At 49.7% G+C, this 12142-nt stretch overlaps 1 pseudogene; it reads right to left on the reverse strand.

Annotated features, from left to right (window-relative positions):
- Nucleotides 1-325: 325 nt before the first annotated feature.
- On the reverse strand, nucleotides 326-499 carry LOC148142222 (U2 spliceosomal RNA; annotated as a pseudogene).
- Between the last annotated feature and the right edge of the window lie 11643 nt (nucleotides 500-12142).

The raw sequence follows: 12142 nt of genomic DNA on the forward strand, positions 1-12142 counted from the left end.
AGCTACGGTTGCTGCGACTCCCAAATTCTGACACCATGTGGTGTGATCGGGGCCCGGCGTTGGCGGGAAGGTGCAGCACGCAGCAGGGGTCCGAGGGGATGACATTGAGAGCAAGTGTCAAGGTGCGCAAGAGACAGAGATGGCGAGAGAAGGATAGGGAGCGGGAGCTGAGCAGCCACCTTAGAACAGACGAGTTTGAATCGACTCACGCCCGGTTGGATGTGAGGTGTGAGAAATGAAGCACTTGGTACTCAAACCCATCCAGCAGACACAAAGCACCGAAAGCCTGAGTTATAAACATGAAGCTGTTTTTAGATTTATAGATGAGGGGTGCACCGTTCCCGGAGGTACTGCAATACCAGGTCGATGCGTGGAGTGGACGGAGCAAGCCCCTATTCCATCTCCCTGCTCCAAAAATCAATTTAATATATGGTCCCCAGATAAGGGACGTATCAGATATTAAACTGATAAGAACAGATTTTTTTTAATTTCAAAATATACTTTATTCATATAAATAAATCTTTGGTACTTGTACAATTTGTCATATCGTTCATACATATATACATTCCATGTCGTAAAGAACAGATTGAATTGCTCAAATTTACAGTTATCCTAAATACAGTTCCCTTCATTAACCATCCAGTCTCTTATTATTTAGCTGTGGCTTCAGCGGAACCCACCTACTGAGTGGGTGCCCTGTTATATGAGAGCAAAGGAAAACTTCTTTAACCCCCAGTTTATGGGGTTACCCTTGTCCATTTGACTGTCCTGTCTCTGGGGTAGCTATCTGCATCCCCATGGTGTGCACGAACTGCTGGACCTTCTCTGGGCTGAGGTAGCTATCCAGGCCCTCACTGGGGTCCTTTACCTGCTCTGGTGTCATTGAGCCAAGGCAAGGGTCCGCACCGTCCAGTTCTGTGTCTGACAATGGGACTGTCAGAGGATCGCAGCTCTCAGTTACCTGTAGTTGTGGGACAGTGGGTACCCCCTGGTTCTCACTGGGTGGAGGGTGGACTTCAGGGGGTCCGTTGTTTCCTGGCTGGGAGGAAATGCCCTCCTCTTTATCTACGGCGCTCTGTCTCTTCTTCTGGTGGTGATGATGTTCTTTGTGCCCGTCTTCCCCATCCGAAGTGCTGGCCGTCCCTCCCTCGTGCAGCTGTCTTTTCCCCCTTTGCTGGGAGGCTTTGTGGGCGTGGCCGGACTTTCTCTTCCTGTTTATAACCGGTATCCACTCCTCTGCCTGCTCGATTACCTCCTCCTCCTCCATTGCTTCCATCTGCCCAGCGAGAGCTAGGATTAGCTGCTGTGTCTCTCCACTGGCTGCCCCCTCCTCCACTCCAGCCTGTTCTTCTTTCTGGGTGCCACCAGACTCTGTTTCCCTGCTGTCTAGGTGGACGTTACTGGTCTTTGGGGGTCCACGGCTCGCCTTGCCACCTCCAGCCATCTGTGCGTAAGTGGGGCCCCCCCGTCTTGGGCAGGTCTTGTACACGTGGCCCGCCTCTCCGCACAGGTTGCAGCTCCTTTCTTCCTGACAGTCCTTAGTCAGGTGACCCTCCTGTTTGCAGTTCCTGCAGATGGTCACTTTGCAATCCGCCAGCACATGTCCCGACTTCCCGCAGGCTCGGCACACTTTTGGCTGCCCTGCATATGTCAGGTAGCCTCTGTTCCCTCCAATTGCGAAGCTCGAGGGTGGGTGAAGAATGTTCCCGTTGCCATCGACCCTCAGAGTCACTCTGACCTGCCGCTTACTGGTCCAGATCCCAAAGGGGTCGATCACGTCGGTGGCTTCTCCCTCAACTTGGACGTACCTTCCCAGGAAGGTCAGGACATCAGCCGCTGGAACATAGGGGTTGTACATATGGATTGTAACAACCCGACTCCTCTGTGCAGGAAGCACACACAAGGGGACCGCCGACAAGATGGAGAACAGCGGCTCCCCTTCCTTCTCCTTGAAGACCTTCAGGAGCTGTTCGCACTGCTTCACACTCCTGAAGGTCACATCAAAGTAGCCTGCCCCAGGGAAATCCTGCAGGCAGTACACGTCTGCTGCAGCGAACCCACAGCATCCTAGCAATACCTTCTTAATAAACAGGATGCGATCCACCGGTGTACGGCCCTCCACCTGCTTGACAGACACCCGGACGGTGTTTCGAACCCCCTGGCCAGGGCTGCGTGCAGCTGTTGAGGCCATAGCTCGGAGGTTGGCTGGTCCCTGAATTGGCGTTAGGCCGAAGCCAGCATGAAGATCCACCAATAGCAGGTCAGCACAACCAAACGATCCTCCAACGTCCAATCACGATCCAGCGATGATCTCCACTAGCTCTGATGACTCGCAACTCGACCCCCGTCCTGATAAGAACAGACACTTGATCTTAGCCAAAAGGCCGAGAAGCGATAACTACAATACCGCGGACTGCCTCAAGTCCCATTTGTCCTCCATGTTTTCAATCAGCTTGATTCTGTTCAAAGACTTGTAGATCACTGCTGACAGTTTCCCTGTCGCCGTAGTCCTCCCAGGATTTCTAACGAGAGCAGCAGGTCCGTTTACAGCAGTTGCTTTTTTTCCCCTGTCAGTGAACCACTGTCTCATGGTCATGTAGAGATCGTCAGTATCTCACCAATCAAGTGGGTCAGGGCTAAGCTTACGTGACTTCTCACGTGACCAGCACAGCGTTTTTGAGGAGGCGGTAACCAACTGCAGAACTGCACGCATTGAATGATACATTCAGCCTGTCATGTCTGCATCAGCTCTCTGCACGAGCAACTTCCCCAGTCCCACTCGCCCTGCAGCAAATATTCTCTCTTCAGATAAGTATCCGACCCTCCGACCAAAGTCACCATTGAATCTGCCTCCAGCACCCTCTCTCTCAGGCAGTGCACTGCATATTCTCACCACTCGCTGAAGATGCTTGGGCCTAGGACGCTACCTCGATGAAACGTGACACGTAGAGAAGAAAGCAATAGATTCAGCCGAGCCCTCCATGTCTTTGATGTGTGTGGATGTGCCTGCAGTTAGAACATTGCACAGTACAGGCCCTTCGGCCCACGATGTCGTGCCGAGCAGTTTTCTTAATCTAAGATCAACCTAACCTACACACCCCTCAATTTACTGCCGTCCAGCGTGTGCTCGCCGAGCAGTAGCTTAAATGTCCCTGACAGTTTGTGGGAGATTAGAAATGCAGTTAGAGATGTTGTTTTTGCAGATGGGTGACGGGGTGTTGTGGGGGGAGGGGAAGGGGAACATTACACAAACGGTCGCGGGATTCTTGCAGCATACCTAAGGCTAAGATTTTAACGAATATAGAGGTTTTTGTTTAAGAAATAGTTGTAAACTAAGAAATAACTTTAAAGTGTTGTAGCTGACCACAAAAGTAGCAGTAGGGGCATTTCACAATAAGCTTATAGTATGAGAAGGGGAACTGGATAAAATAGCAGACAGGCTGTAACAGACAAGGACAAGGACAGCAGGGTAGTCAGATAAGGAAAATTAGAGAAAAACGAGTGAGGTAATCGGCTTATGATAGGATGGGAAAAGGGAGGCGTGATTCCGCAACTTGCAAACTGAATAAGAATGCTTACATGTTTTGTTTTCGCGCGCTTTTGCTAGCCTGATTGCTTGAGCAAAACGCCTGTTCTTGCAAGGCCGTAAAGAATTAAATGTTCTTGTTTCCAAGGCTTTGTCTCAGGCTGAATTGTGAGTGAGTTTTGTTTCTCACAGTTGCCGAAGGGCCTGTTGTTGCGCTGCTCTGTTCGACGTTCTAAAAATCTCAGCTGTTACCAATGTGAAAAATCCCTGCCTCCCCACAAGGCAAATGATTGGAGCAGGTTCGAATTCTGACCGAAAAATCTCACTGTCAGGAAATCTCGGCTCGCTCACCTTTACGAACAGTACCTCTTACAGACTAATCCATCTTGTCTTGGAAAGTGTGAACTCCCATCCCCCAACCCACCTCGTGCAAATGAATAGCACGACGGGGCGGGGATGTGAAGATCAATTTACAGCAAATCAGCCTTTATTGGTTCGGCTCCAAACATTCCAATTCGGTCTGCTTCCTTAGAATTGCAAATCAAGATTCAAGAGTGCTAATTGCAGCGCTAACAGCAAGCTAATGGTTTGATAGTGGCTGTGCAATCAAAAAGCAAGGTCTAAAATGCAAAATAAAGCAAAACACCCAGTAAGCAAAACCTCAGCATCTGTGGGGAAAAAGCAGAATTAACGCTTTTTCGAGTCCAGTGACCCTTCTCCCGAAGGGTGCAGCGAGTTCTGTTTTCGTCTAGACATTACAACCTGCAGCACCACGCGTGGAGTCAGTGATCAACTGCACCTTCACTCTATTGGTAGCCACTGAGCACGTACATCGATGCTTGCATCAGGACGAGACGAAACCTGAACCAAACGGACGGAGGCTCCGAAGCTCTCTGCCACCCTCTCACCTTCAATGCGCACTTGGATCCATCCGGCTGCTCCGCATCAGGAAGCATCAATGGGGCGGCCTCAATCAACAGATGGGAATCAGAAAGCTTCCCCACACAGTCACACAGTACAGAAGAGGCCCTTTGGCCCTCCGAGTCCGCACTGACAAAGCTACTCTAAGTCTGCTCTAGTCCCACTTTCCAGCACTTGGTCCGTAGCCAGGAAAGGTTATGACATTTCCAGTGCTCATCCAAGTAGTTTTTCAAGGTTTTGAGGTTCCCCGCCTCGCTACCCTCCCAAGCAGTGCATTCCAGACCGCCGCCACCCTCTGGGAAACAACTGCTTTCTGTCATGACCGCAAGACCACGGAAGGTCTGACGGCCCATAAGACGTAGGAGCAGAATCGGGCCATTCGGCCCACGCTCCGCCATTCGGTCGTGGCTCACAGGTTTCTCAACCCCGATTCTCCTGCCCTCTCCCCACAACCCTTGATCCCCTTATAATCAAGAACCTCTCTATCTCTGTCTTAAATGCAACCTCATCTCAGCCTGAAGGGACGACCCTTCACCCTGAGGCTGTACTTCCAGGTCCTCGTCTCGCCTACTAGTGGGATCATCGGGTTCAATTCCCGCCTCAGGCGACTGACTGTGTGGAGTTTGCACGTTCTCCCCGTGCCTGCGTGGGTTTCCTCCGGGTGCTCCGGTTTCCTCCCACAGTCCAAAGATGTGCAGGTCAGGTGAATTGGCCATGCTAAATTGCCCGTAGTGTTAGGTAAGGGGCAAATGTAGGGGTATGGGTGGGTTGCGCTTCGGCGGGTCGGTGTGGACTTGTTGGGTCGAAGGGCCTGTTTCCACACTGTAATGTAATGTAATCTAATCTAATCTTCTTCACATCCACTCTGACCAGGCCTCCCAGTAGCCTGTAAGGTTCAGTCAGATCCCGCCTTACCTTTCGAAACACCATCGGGTATAGACCCAGAGACCTCGTGTGACAAACCCTTCAGCCCCAGGGGGAACACGCTTGTAAACCTTCTCTAGACTCCCTCCAACACCAGCGCATCCCTTCCTTTGGTACAGGGCACAAAACTGCTCCCGATATTCCACCTGTGGTCAGACCAGAGTCTGATGCAGCCTCAGCAGCACGTCTCTGCTCCTTTTTTCTCGCCCGCTTGAAATGAATGCCGACACTGCATTTGCCTTCCGAACCATCGGATGAACCTGCATGTTAATCATGAAACAACCTGGAACTAAGACTCCCAAGACCCTCAGCGCTTCAGATTTGCAAAGCCTTTCCCTCGTTCAGAAAATCGTCTACCCGATTGTTCTTGCTACCAAAGTGCAAAACCGCACACTTGGTCACTTCTTTCCCCACTCGCCCTTCATCTCCACGCCCTTCTGCAGCCTGCCCGTTTCCTCAAAACTACCTGTCCCTCTCGCTATCTTTGTGCCATCTGCAAACTCAGCAAAAATGCCCGCCGTGGCCCTCATTATCGTCGACACCCCAATAAGGTCCCTGTCACAGCCCCGTCTACAAGGTATTTGCAGAAATTCACCAAAGTTATACACGTGGCCGGAGACTTTGGCACGTCGGGTCGATAACACAGGGCCCAGCGAGCCTGTGCCGATTCCTACTCCTTGTTTGGACGTGCTACTTGTTGCCCAGACGTGGTTTCAGTCCCGCCGTTCCGCCTCCCGTTCACGTGTCTAACAAGGTGAGCCTTAAACATAGAACATAGAAGAATACAGCGCAGTACAGGCCCTTCGGCCCTCGATGTTGCGCCGATCCAAGCCCACCTAACCTACACTAGCCCACTATCCTCCATATGCCTATCCAATGCCTGCTTAAATGCCCATAATGAGGGAGAGTCCACCACTGCTACTGGCAGGGCATTCCATGAACTCACGACTCGCTGAGTAAAGAACCTACCCCTAACATCTGTCCTATACCTACCCCCCCTTAATTTAAAGCTATGCCCCCTTGGAAAAAGATTCTCACTGTCGACCCTATCTAAACCCCTAATCATCTTGTACACCTCTATCAAGTCACCCCTAAACCTTCTTTTCTCCAATGAAAACAACCCCAAGTGCCTCAGCCTTTCCTCATATGATCTTTCTACCATACCAGGCAACATCCTGGTAAACCTCCTCTGCACCCGTTCCAGTGCCTCCACATCCTTCCTATAGTATGGCGACCAAAACTGCACACAATACTCCAGATGCGGACGCACCAGAGTCTTATACAACTGCAACATGACCTCAGTACTCCGGAACTCAATTCCTCTACCAATAAAAGCCAGTACGCCATATGCCTTCTTCACCGCACTATTTACCTGGGTGGCAACTTTCAAAGATCTGTGTACATGGACACCAAGATCCCTCTGCTCATCCACACTACCAAGTATCCGTCCATTAGCCCAGTACCCCATCTTTTTATTACTCTTACCAAAGTGAATCACCTCACACTTAGCTACATTGAACGCCATTTGCCACCTTTCTGCCCAGTTCTGCAGCTTATCTATATCCCGCTGTAACCTGCCACATCCTTCCTCACTGTCTACAACTCCTCCGACTTTCGTATCATCCGCAAACTTGCTCACCCAACCTTCTAACCCCTCCTCCAGGTCATTTATAAAAATGACAAACAGCAATGGTCCCAAAACAGATCCTTGCGGAACACCGCTAGTGACGGCACTCCAAGATGAACCTTTGCCATCAACTACTACCCTCTGTCTTCTTCCAGCCAGCCAACTCCTAATCCAAACCTCCAACTCACCCTCAATGCCATACCTCCGTGTTTTTTGCAGTAGTCCACCATGAGGAACCTTATCAAACGCCTTACTAAAATCCATATACACCACATCTACCGCTTTCCCCTCGTTCACCTCCTTAGTCACCTTCTCAAAGAATTCAATAAGGTTTGTGAGGCACGACCTGCCCTTCACAAAACCATGCTGACTATCCTTGATCACATTATTCCTATCCAGATGTTCATAAATCCTATCCCTTAGAATTCTCTCTAAGATTTTGCCCACAACAGAAGTGAGACTCACCAGCCAATAGTTACTAGGGTTATCCCTACTCCCCTTCTTGAACAAGGGAACCACATTTGCTAGCCTCCAATCTTCTGGCACTACTCCTGTAGACAACGAGGACATAAAAATCAAGGCCAATGGCTCTGCAATCTCCTCCCTTGCTTCCCGGAGAATCCTAGGATAAATGCCATCAGGCCCAGGGGACCTATCTATTTTCACCCTTTCCAGAATTTCCAACACCTCTTCTCTACATACCTCAAAGCCATCCATTCTACTTAATTGTGACTCAGTACTCACATTGACAACAATGTCCTGTTCCTGATTGAATACTGACGAAAAGTATTCATTCAATGTCTCCCCAATCTCTTCAGCCTCCACACGCAACTTCCCACTACTATCCTTGACTGGACCTATTCCTACCCTAGTCATTCTTTTATTCCTGACATACCTATAGAAAGCCTTAGGGTTTTCCCTAATCCTACCAACTAAGGCCCTTTCATGTCCCCTCCTTGCTGCTCTTAGCTCTCTCTTCAGGTCCTTCCTGGCTACCGTATAACTCTCAATCGCCCCAATTGAACCTTCACGCCTCATCTTTACATAGGCCGCCCTCTTCCATTTAACAAGGGATTCCAATTCCTTATTAAACCACGGCTCCCTCACACGACCCTTTCCTCCCTGCCTGACGGGTACATACTTATCAAGGACACTCAATAGTTGCTCCTTGAACAAGCTCCACATATCAGTTACGCCCTTGTCTTGAAGCTTACTTTTCCAAGCCACACATCCTAAGTCATGCCTCACCGCATCATAATTTCCCTGCCCCCAGCTATAACTCTTGCCCTGTAGTGCACACTTATCCCTCTCCATCGCTAGAGTAAAAGTCACCGAATTGTGGTCACTGTCCCCAAAGTGCTCACCTACCTCTAATTCTAACACCTGGCCTGGTTCGTTACCCAGAACCAAATCCAGTATGGCCTCACCTCTTGTTGGCCTATCTACATATTGTGTCAGGAAACCCTCCTGCACACATTGGACAAACACTGACCCATCTAACGAACTTGAGCTATAGCTTTCCCAATCAATATCAGGAAAGTTAAAGTCCCCCATAACAACCACCCTATTACTTTCACTCTTCTCTTGAATCATCCTCGCAATCCTTTCTTCTACGTTTCTAGGACTATTAGGAGGCCTGTAAAAAATTACTAACAGGGTGAGCTCACCTTTCCTATTCCTAACCTCAGCCCAAACTACCTCAGACGGCGAGTCTTCATCCATCGTCCTTTCCACAGCTGTAATACTATCTTTGACAAGCAATGCCACACCTCCCCCTCTTTTACCCCCACCTCTGACCCTACTAAAACATTTAAACCCTGGAACCTGCAACAGCCAATCCTGTCCCTGTTCTACCCATGTCTCCGTAATAGCCACAACATCGAAGTCCCAGGTACCAACCCACGCTGCAAGTTCCTAATGTACCAACCCACGTTCCTAATGTGCCTGCTTCCAGCGCTTCGACTGGCAACGCGTTCCAGGCACCCACCATCCTCTGTGTGAAAACCTTTCCCCGCACTTTTCCCTTCTCACTTTCCCCCTCTCACCGTGAACCTGTACCCACTGACTCGCCACCCCACCCTTTCGATGCCTCTCAGTATGCTGTCGACCACTATCAGGTCGCCCCTCAGCTTCCGTCTTTGCAGTGACGACAATCCAAGTTTATTCAACCTCTCCTCACAGCAGAAGCGCTCCAGGGCAGGCAACGTGCTGGTAAACCTTCTCTGCACCCTCTCCAAAGCATCCACGTCCTTCTGGTAGTGTGCCGAACAGCATTGCGCGCGATATCCCAATTGTAGCCTAACTGGAGTTTTGTACAGCTCTTTGTACAGATCATTTATTTACACGTCACAAACAACAAAGGTCCTAGCACTGAGCCCTGCGGGACGCCACTAGTTACTGATCTCCTTTCCGAAAAATGCGCCCCGAGTCGGTTTTGTATCCAGCTAGCCGACTCACCTCAGATCCCACGAGACTCTACCTTTTGTAGCAGCCTGCCGTAAGATGTGAAGCGATCCAGAAGAGATTACTGACGCAAAGGTGACTACACTTAAATGAAAGTGCTGGGAATGGCAACCGTGATGGAACTCGCAGCCAAGGAAGGTCAACACCTCACAAAATGGTGGCTGAGAGTTCACAAAATGGTGGCCCAGGGACAAGCACCAACGCAGACACAAAACTGCCACTGCTGTGGAAACACATGTCAGGCAGCAGCAAATTGCTGCTGGAAAGAAGCTGTGTGCAGAAACTGCAGCATTAAAAAAGAATATATTAAGTGGGTGCGCTCGGGGGAGAAAGTACCAATAACCTGCAGCGAAAGTACAGGAAGAAATCCTAAATGGTACAAAAAGGGCAAGAAGACAAAAGCCCAGGCGCACAAACCAATGAGGTGTTGTTGTTACAGATACTGGCGATAGCTGCCGACGCCCCGGTCGCTCCCTTACTGAACGGCAAACCGGTAAGAATGGAGGTGGACACCGGTTTCATTGATACGGCTGAGTCACGTTGCGCTGCAACCTTCAGAAACTGAGCGAGGAACACACACAGGTGCTTTCACGGTGGGAACGTTCAGTTATACGGTCAGTCTGAAGACACAGCCTGCGCGTCAACAAAGGAAATCTTAGAGCTTTATGGGCAAGAATGTGGTTGGACAGAATCAAACTCAACTGGGCCGAAGGCAATCACTTGTCAAGATTCTGAGAGTGACTGATCAAGAATTCTAAAGAAGCACGCTATTGTTTTCAATGGGATAGAGAAGCAGGACGCCGGGAGCCTTTGATAAGGTTCCACGTGGTAGGCTGTTGGAGAAAATGCAGAGGCATGGAACTGAGGGTGATTTAGCAGCTTGGCTTAGAAACTGGCTTTCTGAAAGAAGGCAGCGGGTGGTGGTTGATGGAAAATATTCAGCCTGGAGTCCGGTTACTAGTGGTGTGCCACAAGGGTCTGTTTTGGGACCACTGCTGTTTGTCATTTTTATAAATGACTTAGATGCAGGCATAACATAGGTGGATGGATTAGTAAATTTGCAGACGACGCTAAAGTCGGTGGAGTGGTGGTCAGTGTGGAAGAATGTTACAGGTTGCAGGGGGACTTGGATAAACTGCAGAATTGGGCTGAGAGGTGGCAAATGGAGTTCAATGCAGCTAAATGTGAGGTGATGCACTTTGGGAAGAATAACAGGAAGGCAGAGTACTGGGTCGATGGAAAGATTCTTGGTAGTGTGGATGTGCAGAGGGATCTTGGAGTCCCATGTACATAGATCCCTGAAAGTTGCCACCCAAGTGGATAGTGCTGTTAAGAAGGCTGTTAGGTTTCATTCGTAGAGGGATTGAGTGCCGGAGCCGCAATATCATGCTGCAACAGTTCACCTGCTGGTGTGTGCTAGGCGGTTTCCTTTCCCTTTGCTCAACGACCTATTTGCTGAACTAGCCGGAGGTCAGCTTTTCAGTAAAACTGAGCCCGGTAAACCCTACCTCCAGATGAGTGTAGATCCTGAGTTTAAATGAATGAGACACAATCTTATTGAAACATATTGGATTCTTACGTGGCTCGACAGGGTAAATGCTGAGAGGACATTTTCCCTCATGGGAGTGTCTAGAACTGAACAGAATAAAGAGGCACCAATTTAAGAGTGAGATCAGGAGAAACGTCTTCTCTCAGAGGGTTGTGAGTCTTTGGAATTTGTTGTCACAGACAGCTGGCACACGCTGCTTGTGTGAGACTGACTTTGCTGCCTCAGCCAGAACTGGCAGCATTCTAAGTGCAAAAGAAGGCAAGGGGGTGTTGTGCCAGTCCCTGCGTACACAGCCCAGGTGCCGGATAATCTGCAGTGCTCCTACCTGCCTTATTATCTTTCCAGGCCAGTTCCGGTCAGCAAACATTGGTTTGTTTGTTCTACGTTTTCTCACGTGCTGTTGTCGAGTTAGTGCTGTCTCTTTGCTTTTCCCAGTGAGAATTGACTCTCTGAGTAACCTGCCTCTGACTCAGTCATTCGTGATAGCACACACGATTCTGTCGCGGCTCCGTGAATCGGAAAATGGCTGAAACTCACAGTCCTTTGCCTCGTTTTTCCGGTCAGTCACATACGTACCTATCGATTCCGCCTGCCCTTGCAGTCTGATGAAAAGCATGTGCCTTAAATACGTCCCGATGATTTTTGTCCTAGCTCACAGTGTTCTCGAAATCTCTCTTTCAAGTCATCAAAATCAAAACGACTGAACCCCGAGATAGCTTCATCCCCAGCAGCATGCAGCAACGTAGCACAGTTGACCTTCTCTTGTTTTTCTGAAATGTCGCTCGCGAGTATGAAAAGCTGGTGGGCAGCTACGGTTGCTGCGACTCCCAAATTCTGACACCATGTGGTGTGATCGGGGCCCGGCGTTGGCGGGAAGGTGCAGCACGCAGCAGGGGTCCGAGGGGATGACATTGAGAGCAAGTGTCAAGGTGCGCAAGAGACAGAGATGGCGAGAGAAGGATAGGGAGCGGGAGCTGAGCAGCCACCTTAGAACAGACGAGTTTGAATCGACTCACGCCCGGTTGGATGTGAGGTGTGAGAAATGAAGCACTTGGTACTCAAACCCATCCAGCAGACACAAAGCACCGAAAGCCTGAGTTATAAACATGAAGCTGTTTTTAGATTTATAGAT

This window comes from Chiloscyllium plagiosum, unplaced genomic scaffold (genome assembly GCF_037043375.1).
Source record: "Chiloscyllium plagiosum isolate Xiang-an unplaced genomic scaffold, Cpla_swu_hap1 HiC_scaffold_30, whole genome shotgun sequence".
NCBI classification, from domain to species: Eukaryota; Metazoa; Chordata; class Chondrichthyes; order Orectolobiformes; family Hemiscylliidae; genus Chiloscyllium; species Chiloscyllium plagiosum.